At 41.3% G+C, this 12322-nt stretch overlaps 1 pseudogene; it reads left to right on the forward strand.

Annotated features, from left to right (window-relative positions):
• The first annotated feature begins 229 nt into the window (after nt 1–229).
• LOC135554744 (uncharacterized) lies at nt 230–11952 on the forward strand (annotated as a pseudogene).
• The last annotated feature ends 370 nt before the right edge of the window (nt 11953–12322 follow it).

The raw sequence follows: 12322 nt of genomic DNA on the forward strand, positions 1-12322 counted from the left end.
TAAATCAAATCCATATATTGTTGCACACAATAGATGGTTTAAAGGAGAAGTGAGCTGTAACAGTCCCCCAAAATGTTTGTTTTATTGACAATTTAAAAACTGCCTTTCCCTCCACGTCTTTTTCTAAAGTCTAAGAGAAAAAGTGTTAAATCTAGCTACGTAGTCTAAAGGCCACGCCTCAGTCATGAACCTATAATGAAATATGATGCACACAGCATATTGCCTACAGTCATTTTCCAGTGAACTATACTGTCCTCTCAAGGTCTTCCGTGTTCAGTCAAGAGGACTTGTCACGCCACTTCTTACGCAACAGCCCTAAAGAAGGAGATCGTTTTTTGTTTTGTTGGTAAATTGCCTTTACATTTCTTACAGGCTACATTTGAATCTGGTAAGCTATGTTACGATAGACTTGTTTGTAATATAAGTGTTTCAATGAAGGGGTGATAGCCTTCCGGAAATGTATGATGTTTATTTTGTTCTAATTACTATTACCATAAATATTGGTTCTATGGTTCGGTTCCTGAGTAGGCTAATAAAAACAAATATATGTCTGCTGAAGAAACGTGTCTTTGGTGAGAAGAAAGTGTTTTATACTTTGGCTTGAGAAATCCATTAGATACATTAGAGAAGTAGCATATGCTGCGTTCATGTGCTATCGGAGTTATCGGAAGTTCTGACTGTGAAGTTTCACTTGAATGACCCTTCACATCAGAATTACAATTCGGGAAACTGAGTGAGCTACCGAATTGTGACCACTGACCTTTTACATTTTCGAACAAAATATGATAACAATACGTTTTTGACAAGCACAAGATGGGTGCGGCATAAGGTAGCTAGTTTAACCATATTGATCATATTGTAACGAACCTGGGTTTATATATCAATGTTAATCAAGCTAGCTAACGTAATTATAAGCAACGTTAGTTAGCTTATCAAAGTAGCTAAAATCGTATATGTTGAAAAATTGTTCCGATCAAAATGCACAAGAATGAAACAAAGTTATATTTCCAACATCGCAGTTAGGAAATAGAACGCTCCGACGACTACATGACCGCAGCATTAACCTACGTGGAATTACGATCGCTCCCTCTGCTCACGCGTGCTGAATGCGTTTATAGAAATAGAGGACTATAAAAACGTGTCAAACTGATGGGATACAGAAGCTACAATCCTTGCCAAATGAGGAGAGCTTTAGCACAACTTCAAAATGGACTGGTTGACTGAAGTAGGGAAATATGTATTCCAGCAATGAGCTGCAGTTTTGGAAGAACTGCGTCATTTTCAGTTTAGGTGACTTTGCGAGTGAACCTAGTTATCATAGTCACAAAGTCAGCATTGTCTATATCGTAAATATTCATATAAAAAAGCTCAAGGTTAGGTTTAGGCACAAGGTTAACAATGTGATTAAGGTTAGGGTTAAGGGTTAGGTTTAAAATCTGATTTTAGGAAGCGAAATGTAGAAACAGCCAGGGTTTCGGACGTTGTGGCTGTGGTAACTATTGAATACCCTACATTGCGAACCGCTAGTGTCATTTAGAATTGGTTAGCCTTGGCTATCACCACCCTGCATATAGACAGCATCCACACTGGAAATATGCAAAAACATTAGTTTATAAAGACAAAGGGCGTATTTTCATCAGAACCACTAAGCCTTGGCCAACTCCCCAAACATATGTAGTGGCCCTAATTCATCCCAATGCAGTGTTCAATGAAAAATTGTTAATACATTTAGATCATTCCAAGGAACCGCATAATGAACTAAATTGAACGTCTGTATATCAATAAGAAGACAGATTTAGGTTTGTAACCCTGAAAAATATGTGTTTCAACATGCCGAATTGAGACCCGTTTCAAATTACCATCCTTTGTGAATAACTGTTCAGACGCGAGATGCGAATCACTTCGCAGTATTCTGTTCTTTTTTAATCTCTTATATTAAATCATGCTTTTACTATACAATATGTGTATTGACTGTGATAAGTGCTCGGGAAATAAGAGCGTCTATATTAGCAAAACAAGGCTATGAAATTGCACAGCCATAGGCTTCTATAAGCAAGCGCCACACTGAGGTGACTCCTTTATTGAAGATGTGTTCCAGGATACACTATAAGCAGTTGATATTACAGTTTCAATAAATTCCTTACCTGTAATTGTAATGATAAATTGGACATTGTTGACATATTTCCCAGTGCAGACATTGTTCTAGAAACAGCTTATTTTTTATTTGAGTACTGGAGTACTCAAACAGTCAAAACAAAGTTGAATGCCCATCCCTAGGTTTATACGGAATGCTTAGGTGTATACAACTACTTAATGTAAAGCCGATTTCTACTTTATTAGGTGTGTTTCACTCAAATACAGGATTTATTGGAACGACATTTAAAATTGTAATTGTCATGTTGATTTGATGGGATGGTAGACCAATCCCAAATTTGTTTTGATCTATATTATTCATGAGTAGTGTTTATTAATTTTGGTGTGGATTCTTCGACTTTAAGTGCTTTTTTTTTACCTACTTGTTCACCAGCATTTGTATTGTTTTCCCAACAGTCATCGGGGAATCATGACATCAATGGGGTAAAGATATTTCAATTTTAAAATGTAAGAGATGATATATATATATGAGGCTCCAGGTTATTTACATGGAAATGACGTTGGCCCACACTTTGTTTATTACATTTATTGACTTGCTGAATTTCAATTGTTTAAGAATTTACTCAAGGCATGTCTGGGTTCCTTACCTAATTTGCAAATGTGTATTTCTTGTTGTTTTAGTTCAATTAATTCATAATTCTACAGTTTATTAAAACAAAATGTATACTGTTTTTATCATTTTATACAGGTTAAAGGAGATAAAGACTGAGTTTCTTCGCTGTGAGAAGGAAAAAGAAGGTATCAGCCGAATGTCTTTTTGTCTTTGTAGTGTATTGTCATCCAATGGCCTTTAAAAGGAAATGTCTGATTCAGCTGACAATTTTGGTTGTCATTCTATACTATATAAGGCCTAAGGCCGATTCTTTAAAAATCCACCAGGAAATCAAAAAGCTAGCTGACCCCTCTAGATTTCCATTCGTTGCGCTGATTCTATTTAGCATTCCCTCCAGAGACGATTTTCAACTTCCTTCAAACTACATGCAGACAAAAAAATGGTATCCATGAGTTCATATGACTCTGGGTAAGTAGAACAATTGCCAAAATCTCAAACTATTCCTTTAAGTGATTTTTTAAGTTATTGGCCTTTTAGAATTCAGTGGTCCAAACAACCTCCATTTCTAATATGTTTGTAGCTCAGATGCCCTACTGTACATTTGGGACCCATTAAAAGAAGCATTACTAACTAGTCACGGCTCTAAATGGGAACACATCAAGTATATCACGTTTGTCTGATTTATACCATAATCTATTGACAATTGTTTATAACACATCTTTGCTGCTTTCTTTTCATAGTTTTCATCATACATGTTTCTTCCTCTGTCGTATTAATGCAGAGTGGTCCAATTCCTATGTTGACATATAATAGTGACTCAAGCATGTCCATTAAATCACCACATGTGCCTGTGGGAGACTTGTACGAGGTTTGAGAAGTAGTACATTTTTCAAACTAGGATTTTGGCCGGGATGCGTGACGAATCTCTCTGAAAGTCGGTGGGACCTGGACATCAGAGAAGACAGATAGCTCTGGACACCAGATTCATCAGTGCCAAAGAAGAAATGTTAAATGAAGATATCTCATTATATAGGTAGGCTATCAAGTGTTCGATTGGTGTGACAGAAGAAACATTCAATCAATGTGTTTGTGGATCTGCAGGTGAATGCATGTGAACAGTGTGACAGAAGAAAACATGGATGTAGGTGATGGGTGATGGTATTTGGACTGATGTCTCAGCTGTGAGGAGGTTGTTTGTCTGCGTTGGTCAGTGAGTGTCTGTGACACCCGGTTCCCTTTTCACCACCTCCATTGAAGAATCATTCCGGACTTGGATTTTACATTTCCAAAATTAAAGTTTAATTAAGAATTGACTGTAATTACCTGCCCTATTGGACATTAAAACAATACAGTAGCTGTACATTTTGTGCCGCCAAACAAAGCCATATTTTCCCTATGCTAACCAACGTAGGCCTACAGTATGTATTACGCAAAGACAGCTTTCTTTCACCTCCAACACGTCACAACTCGGACCCACTATCACCGACCCCATTGCTGAAACCCTCATTCACGCCTGGACTATTGCAGCACCATTCTCTACAGACTCCCTGACAAAACACTGGACCTAGTTCCATACAATTCAAACTCAGCTGTCAGAGTCCTCACACACACCAGACCTTGGGACATCACAACCTTCATCAAACTTCACTGGCTCCCAGTTCAATCCAGCATCATCTTCAAGCAACTCTTGCTCACCGACAAATAGACTGGCCCTGACATACCTCTCCAACCTCCTACACTCCCACCGATTTACTGCGCTCCTCTGACACTGGCCTCCTCACCCTCCTCGCAACAGGCTCCGCTCCATGTGAGAACGTCCATAAAGCAGTGCAGGCCCCCAGCTCTGGAACTCCCTCTCCATGTGAGAACGTCCTTAAAGCAGTGCAGGCCCCCAGCTCTGGAACTCCCTCTCCATGTGAGAACGTCCTTAAAGCAGTGCAGGCCCCCAGCTCTGGAACTCCCTCTCCATGTGAGAACGTCAAAGCAGTGCATACAGCTCTGGAACTTCTCCATGTGAGAACGTCCTTAAAGCAGTGCAGGCCCCCAGCTCTGGAACTCCCTGGTCCATGTCAGTCATCATGTATTCTATGTCCTCTCCCTAAAGCAGTGCAGTCTGTCATCAGCTCTGGTTACCTGTCATCATGGCTGTTGTCTAAGCTTTTATCTGTTGTTGTTTACTCCCCTGGTTAGTCTGTCATCATGTTTCGTGTGCTGCCTGGTTAGTCTGTCATCATGTTTAGTGTGCTGCCTGGTTAGTCTGTCATCATGTGTATTGCTCTCCCTGGTTAGTCTGTCATCATGTGTATTGCTCTCCCTGGTTAGTCTGTCATCATGTTCAGTGTTCTGCCTGGTTAGTCTGTCATCATGTTCAGTGTGCTGCCTGGTTAGTCTGTCGTCATGTTTAGTGTTCTGCCTGGTTAGTCTGTCATCATGTTCAGTGTGCTGCCTGGTTAGTCTGTCATCATGTTTAGTGTTCTGCCTGGTTAGTCTGTCATCATGTTTAGTGTTCTGCCTGGTTAGTCTGTCATCATGTTTAGTGTTCTGCCTGGTTAGTCTGTCATCATGTTTAGTGTTCTGCCTGGTTAGTCTGTCATCATGTTTAGTGTTCTGCCTGGTTAGTCTGTCATCATGTTTAGTGTTCTGCCTGGTTAGTCTGTCATCATGTTTAGTGTTCTGCCTGGTTAGTCTGTCATCATGTTTCGTGTTCTCCATGGTTAGTCTGTCATCATGTTTAGTGCTCTCCCTGGTTAGTCTGTCATCATGTTTATTGCTCTCCCTGGTTAGTCTGTCATCATGTTTAGTGCTCTCCCTGCTTAGTCTGTCATCATGTTTAGTGCTCTCCCTGGTTAGTCTGTCATCATGTGTATTGCTCTCCCTGGTTAGTCTGTCATAATGTGTATTGCTCTCCCTGCTTAGTCTGTCATCATGTTTATTGCCCTCCCTGGTTAGTCTGTCATCATGTGTATTGCTCTCCCTGGTTAGTCTGTCATCATGTTTATTGCTCTCTTATTGCTCTGGTTAGTCTGTCATCATGTTTATTGTGGAACAATGGTTGAACATCTGATATGTGATATGTGAGAACCACCCATCATTGTATGTTTAAAGAGATGCTCCGGAACTGTTGTATCATTTCAACCAGTAGTTTTGAAAGTGGTGCACAGGAGCCAAAACGTGCCTCCTGTACTACACCATCACATGATACGTTACGTCCTGCAAATCCTTATTATTACATGTTTTTATTCTGTATGCAATTCAGATGATATGTTACGAATTCAATTTATAAAATATGTTGTGCTTAATAAGATCCAGGACTGCATCTTTGAATGAGATGGCTAATAATACAAAATGTCTATATTTGCAGGTTGTAAGTAGGATGTTCTGCACTCTTGACATATACAATGTTAAATATAGTTTCTAATTATTGTCAGTTGTTGCCACAGATGCTGTCGAATTCCTCGGCCAAATCGAAAAGATTGTGTCGAAACATCGCAACAACAAGATACCTCTTGCAAAGCCGAAAAGTTACGAGTTGAGAATCGGGGGTCTGGAGGACACTGTTTACGCTGGAGATGATGAACAGTTAGAAGTTTGGAAAGACTGCTACCTTCCAAAGAGAATGGAGATGGTGGTCATTGGTGCCCTGGATGACTTCCGCTGTTCGGCTGCAGGATGGCAGCTGGTTCTCCTGTAATGTGAAGATGGCAATGTCTACGCCTACGAGTTTGAAGTTCTACACCTTGTTGCCAGAAGCTTGGAGGATCTCTTTAAATCTGGAGCAAAGTTCCCAGGACTGGAGAAACACAGATTTGGAGAATGCTTTGAGGAATTGGTAAGACCCAGCAATATTACATTAACTTAGCAAACGTATGAACTTATATTGTGTTTAACATTAATAAACGAGGTAATCATGTGTTGTTATTGTCAGTTACAGTAGGTCTTGCATTTATTCGTCTACATGTCATTGTTCTTGAATCATTCCAAAATGTAGACATACAGTGTAATGTGTCAATATGTAAGTTGCTGGACTAGTCGGCTAGTTATTCCACAGTTATATTTTTTCAGACTGAGGAAGAGATGAAGAAAGAGATGCAATGTGTTGAAATAAAGAAAATCAATGACGAGCATATTCAGTTCCGAAGAAGTTTGGAGATTGAGATACTGAGGAATCTCAAAGCAATCAGTCAATCTAAGGTAATAATTACTGTTTGATTCAGACTGAGGGTATGGTACACATAGCAAAACATGACAAAAGTGTGTATATGGAAATCAGGGAAAGTTTAAGAAAAATCTATTATCTATGCTCGCCCCTAGGTGAACAAACCCTAATACTGCTGTTTGTTTATGTTAATGCTGTCAAAATGTCCGTAAATTATTATGGTAATATTGTGGTAAACTATTTGTGATTTTCCATAACCACTATGTTGTTGATAATGTTTCAGCCAACCTTTCAACCCAACAAAGTGATGAGCCAAGTCGGACCGAATATTCAAGGCCTTCAAAGGAAGGACTACAAAGGAAGCAGGACAACTTCAAAGGCTCAGACACAAGAGGATTACAATCCTCACAAGAGGATTACAAAAAGAAAACCAGCCCCATCGCGGACCAGGATGCCTTGCTCCCAGGCATACTAAATAACGTCTTTGCTCGCTTTGAGGACAATACAGTGCCACTGACATGGCCCGCTACCAAAACCTGGGACTCTTCTTCACTGCAGCCGACATGAGTAAAACATTTAAACGTGTTAACCCTCGCAAGGCTGCAGGCCCAGACGGCATCCCCGGCCACGTCCCCAGAGCATGCGCAGAACAGCTGGCTGGTGTGTTTACGGACATATTCAATCAATACTTATCCCAGTCTGCTGTCCCCATATGCTTCAAGAGGGCCACCATTGTTCCTGTTCCCAAAAAAGTTAAGGTAACTGAGCTACTGAAGTGCTTTGAGAGACGAGTCAAGGACCATATCACCTCCACCCTACCTGACACCCTAGACCCACTCCAATTTGCTTTTAACACCATAGTACCCTCCAAACTCGTCATCGACCCTGGGTCTCGACCCGCCCTGTGCAACTGGGTACTGGACTTCCTGATGGGCCGCTCCCAGGTGGTGAGAGTAGTGTCATGATGTTGCCCTCTTTGAGTACAGCGAGCACCATCCCCCGCTCTCTGCTTTTACAACCAGACTGCTGTGGGCAGAGTGAGGTCGTAAATTCCCAAGGAATTTCCCCGTAAATTCCCTGCCTCATCGACACACAGTTATAGAGAGTAGTTTTCATGGAGACAAAGGAAATCCTTCCACCTCACAGAACGTGAGGTACGAACAAATTTCATGTCCCAGAGAAAGTGTAAAAGATTGGTGAAGAATCCAGCTACGAACTGGTGCGTTTGGCACAACTTGGGAAGCTCAAGAGAGACGGTGTGGCCACATTACCATAACGCTGTTTATATAATAGCCTCAGATATCAAATCAAATCAAATGTATTTATATAGCCCTTCGTACATCAGCTGATATCTCAAAGTGCTGTACAGAAACCCAGCCTAAAACCCAAACAGCAAGCAATGCAGGTGTAGAAGCACGGTGGTTAGGAAAAACTCCCTAGAAAGGCCAAAACCTAAGAAGAAACCTAGAGAGGAACCAGGCTATGTGGGGTGGCCAGTCCTCTTCTGGCTGTGCCGGGTAGAGATTATAACAAAACATGGCCAAGATGTTCAAATGTTCCTAAATGACCAGCATGGTCGAATAATTATAAGGCAGAACAGTTGAAACTGGAGCAGCAGCACGGCCAGGTGGACTGGGGACAGCAAGGAGTCATCATGTCAGGTAGTCCTGGGGCATGGTCCTAGGGCTCAGGTCCTCCGAGAGAGAGAAAGAAAGAGAATTAGAGAGAGCATATGTGGGGTGGCCAGTCCTCTTCCGGCTGTGCCGGGTGGAGATTATAACAGAACATGGCCAAGATGTTCAAATGTTCATAAATGACCAGCATGGTCGAATAATAATAAGGCAGAACAGTTGAAACTGGAGCAGCAGCACGGCCAGGTGGACTGGGGACAGCAAGGAGTCATCATGTCAGGTAGTCCTGGGGCATGGTCCTAGGGCTCAGGTCCTCCGAGAGAGAGAAAGAGAGAGAGAAGCTGAGAATTAGAGAACGCACACTTAGATTCACACAGGACACCAAATTGGACAGGAGAAGTACTCCAGATATAACAAACTGTCCCCAGCCCCCCGACACATAAACTACTGCAGCATAAATACTGGAGGCTGAGACAGGAGGGGTCAGGAGACACTGTGGCCCCATCCGAGGACACCCCCGGGCAGGGCCAAACAGGAAGGATATAACCCCACCCACTTTGCCAAAGCACAGATATGAGGTTTACATCTAATTGTTGTATAAGATGAATAAGTGAAGATGATACTGTTTGAATAATGGTGTCATATGATTGTGGACTGTTTAATGAAGAAAAATACAATTCCCTTTTGATTTGAACTAAATCAGAGGACCGCCCCTGAGCCCAGTTTGGGTCAGACATCCTGGGACAGCCCTTGTCTGCCATTCTGAATAAAACCCCACGGGGTGGCAGGGTAGCCTAGTGGTTAGAGTGTTGGACTAGCAACTGAAAGGTTGCAAGTTCAAATCCCCAAGCTGACAAGGTACAAATCTGTCGTTCTGCCCCTGAACAGGCAGTTAACCCACTGTTCCTAGGCCATCATTGAAAATAAGAATTTGTTCTTAACTGACTTGTCTAGTAAAATAAAGGAACATTTGAGAAATTATCAGTAGACCATGTTTTTCTCCATTAGGAGGGGGACGAAAGGTTGTAGACCATTTCTGAATCGTTTAACCATACCACGTGGTTAAAACACTTGGACTATCGATACCGACAGAATAAGAACAAGTCTTTGATACTAATTACGAGTCTGCAGCTAGGAAATCGGCATCAGTGAATGCGATGAACGACACACAGCCGAAACATCTATTCTATAACGAATGTCACTTTGAACTATCCCCTCTAACTATCCCCAAACAAGTATCCCTTTGCTATGAGACACAAAATTGAGCTCATGTGCATCCTGTTTCCATTGATCATCCTTTATGTTTCTACAACTTGATTGGAGTCCATCTGTGATATTCAATTGATTTGGAGATGATTTGGAAAGGCACACACCTTTCTATATAAGGTTCCACAGTTGACAGTGCATGTCAGAGTAAAATTGTGTCGGATTGTGTCGAGGCAAAGATCTGGGGAAGGGTATCAAACAATTTCTGCAGCAATGATGGTCCCCAATAACCTCCATCATTCTTAAATGGTAGAAGTTTGGAACCACCAAGACTCTTCCTAGAGCTGTTTACCCGGCCAAACTGAGCAATCGGGGGAGAAGGGCCTTGGTCAGGGAGGTGACCAAGAACCCTATGGTCACTCTGAAAGAGCTCCAGAGTTCCTCTGTTGAGATGGGAGTACCTTCCAGAAGGACAACCATCTCTGCAGCACTGTACCAATCAGGCCTTTATATGGTAGAGTGGCTAGACGCAAGCCACTCCCCAGTAAACAGTACATGACAGTCCACTTGGAATTTGCCAAAAGGCACATAAAGGACTCTCCGACCATGTGAAGCAAGATTCTCTGGTCTGATGAAACCAAGATTGGACTCTTTGGCCTGACTGCCAAGCGTCACTTCTGGAGGAAACCTGGCACCATCCCTACGGTGAAGCATGGTGGTGGTAGGGATGTCTTTCAGTGGCAGGGACTCTGAGACTAGTCCAGATCGAGGAAAAGATTAATGGAGCAAAGTATAGAGTGATCCTTGATGAAAACCTTCTCCAGAGCGCTCAGGACCTCAGACTGGGGCGATGGGTTCACCTTCCAACAGAACAACGACCCTAAGAACACAGCCAAGACAGCGTAGGAGTGGCTTCTGGACAAGTCTCTGAATGTCCTTGAGTGGCCCAGCCAGAGCCAGGACTTGAACCCAATCAAAAATCTTTGGAGAGATATGAAAATAGCTGTGCAGTGACGGTCCCGATCCATTCTGACAGATCTTGAAAGGATCTGCAGAGAAGAATGGGAGAAACTCCCCAAATACAGGTGTGCCAAGCTTGTAGCACCATACACAAGAAGACTTGAGGCTGTAATCACTGCCAAAGGTGCTTCAACAAAGTACTGAGTAAAGGGTCTGAATACTTATGTAAATGTGATATTGTAAATGTAAATGTGATATTGTAAATACTTATGTAAATGTGATATTTCATTTTTTTTATTTGCAAACCTTTCTAAAAACCTGTTTTTGGTTTGTCATTATGGGGTATTGTATGTTGATTGATTAGGGGGGGAAATGATTTCATCCATTTTAGAATAAAGCTGTAACGTAACAAAATATGGTAAAAGTCAAGGGGTCTGAATACTTTCCAATTGCACTGTATATTTGCTAAGGTTTTCAAAAGGAGTGCATTTTGAGATATTTGTAGATATTATTAAAATAGTTACTTCAGCAAATTACATATTTAGGTATTTGTTTCCTCATTTTAAAAGAAGTCTATGGACAAGGGGTGACTGCAATCCACACTCATTGTGATTAAAACTAGCCAATTCCAATAAATGCTTATAAGCATTTTGGGACCAAAAACCAAAAAAAGTCCATTTAGAATTCAGTTTAAAATTCCATGTCCAAATCATCTCCTAAATTGATTTTAACTCAATGACTTGTTTTTAAATGATTTTGCAACGATTTTGGCATGACATTTTGGTAAACATGAGAGGCTGACTTGAAAGTAGTGCTAACTGCTATTTGCTTGCATTGGCTAGTTGAATGAAACCAAATTGTGGATTGCAGTCAGACTTCAAATCCTCATATTGCTTTCAGGGCAAGGAAACAACTATCAAAAAATGTATTTCACTATACTATCCCTATTGGCTTTTGTAACTTGTTGATGGAATTTATAGGTTTAAATGAATGACTAGAATATTCCACCCTGAAGCCATATAATTGTATAAAATTGTTAGTCAGTAAAATTCTAAGACTAGAGATTTGTGAAAGGACAGGGAGTACGTCTCAAGGTCCCAAGGTCTCCCTAATCTTTGTCGGCTGGGTAGTGGGACAGTATGAGCGTAGGATACCAACTGTTGTGTGTATGTATGTGCGTAGGAGACCTAATGTTTGTGTGTGAAAGTATGTGCGTAAGAAGCCAGTATAAAATGAATGTTTTTTTTCCAACTAACCAGCACTCTCGTAAATAAACATTGTTTACTATTTTATCTGGGCCTCCGTCTGTTTCATTCGACCAGTATCTTACAAATTCTAGGTCGTAGACTGAGTAGTATAATTGAATTGGGTTATGAACCTTGAAAACATAATTCTCATAACAGAACTGTAGTAGTTGACATGCAGATTTATTTCCAGAGTTAAAATCACACTTTGCTGTACAAACTTAATAAGACAATAACTTGTCAAAAGGCCAAATGTGATTGTGCAGTAGAATTTACACTGTGTCCTCCCAACTGATGCAGCAGTGTAAGGCACTGTATTACAGTGCTTGAGGCGTCACTGCAGTCTGATCACTACAGTTTGATCCCAGGCTGTGTTGCAGCCGGCCGCGACTGGCAGACCCATGAGGAGGCTCACACT

This window comes from Oncorhynchus masou, chromosome 14 (assembly GCF_036934945.1).
Source record: "Oncorhynchus masou masou isolate Uvic2021 chromosome 14, UVic_Omas_1.1, whole genome shotgun sequence".
NCBI lineage: Eukaryota > Metazoa > Chordata > Actinopteri > Salmoniformes > Salmonidae > Oncorhynchus > Oncorhynchus masou.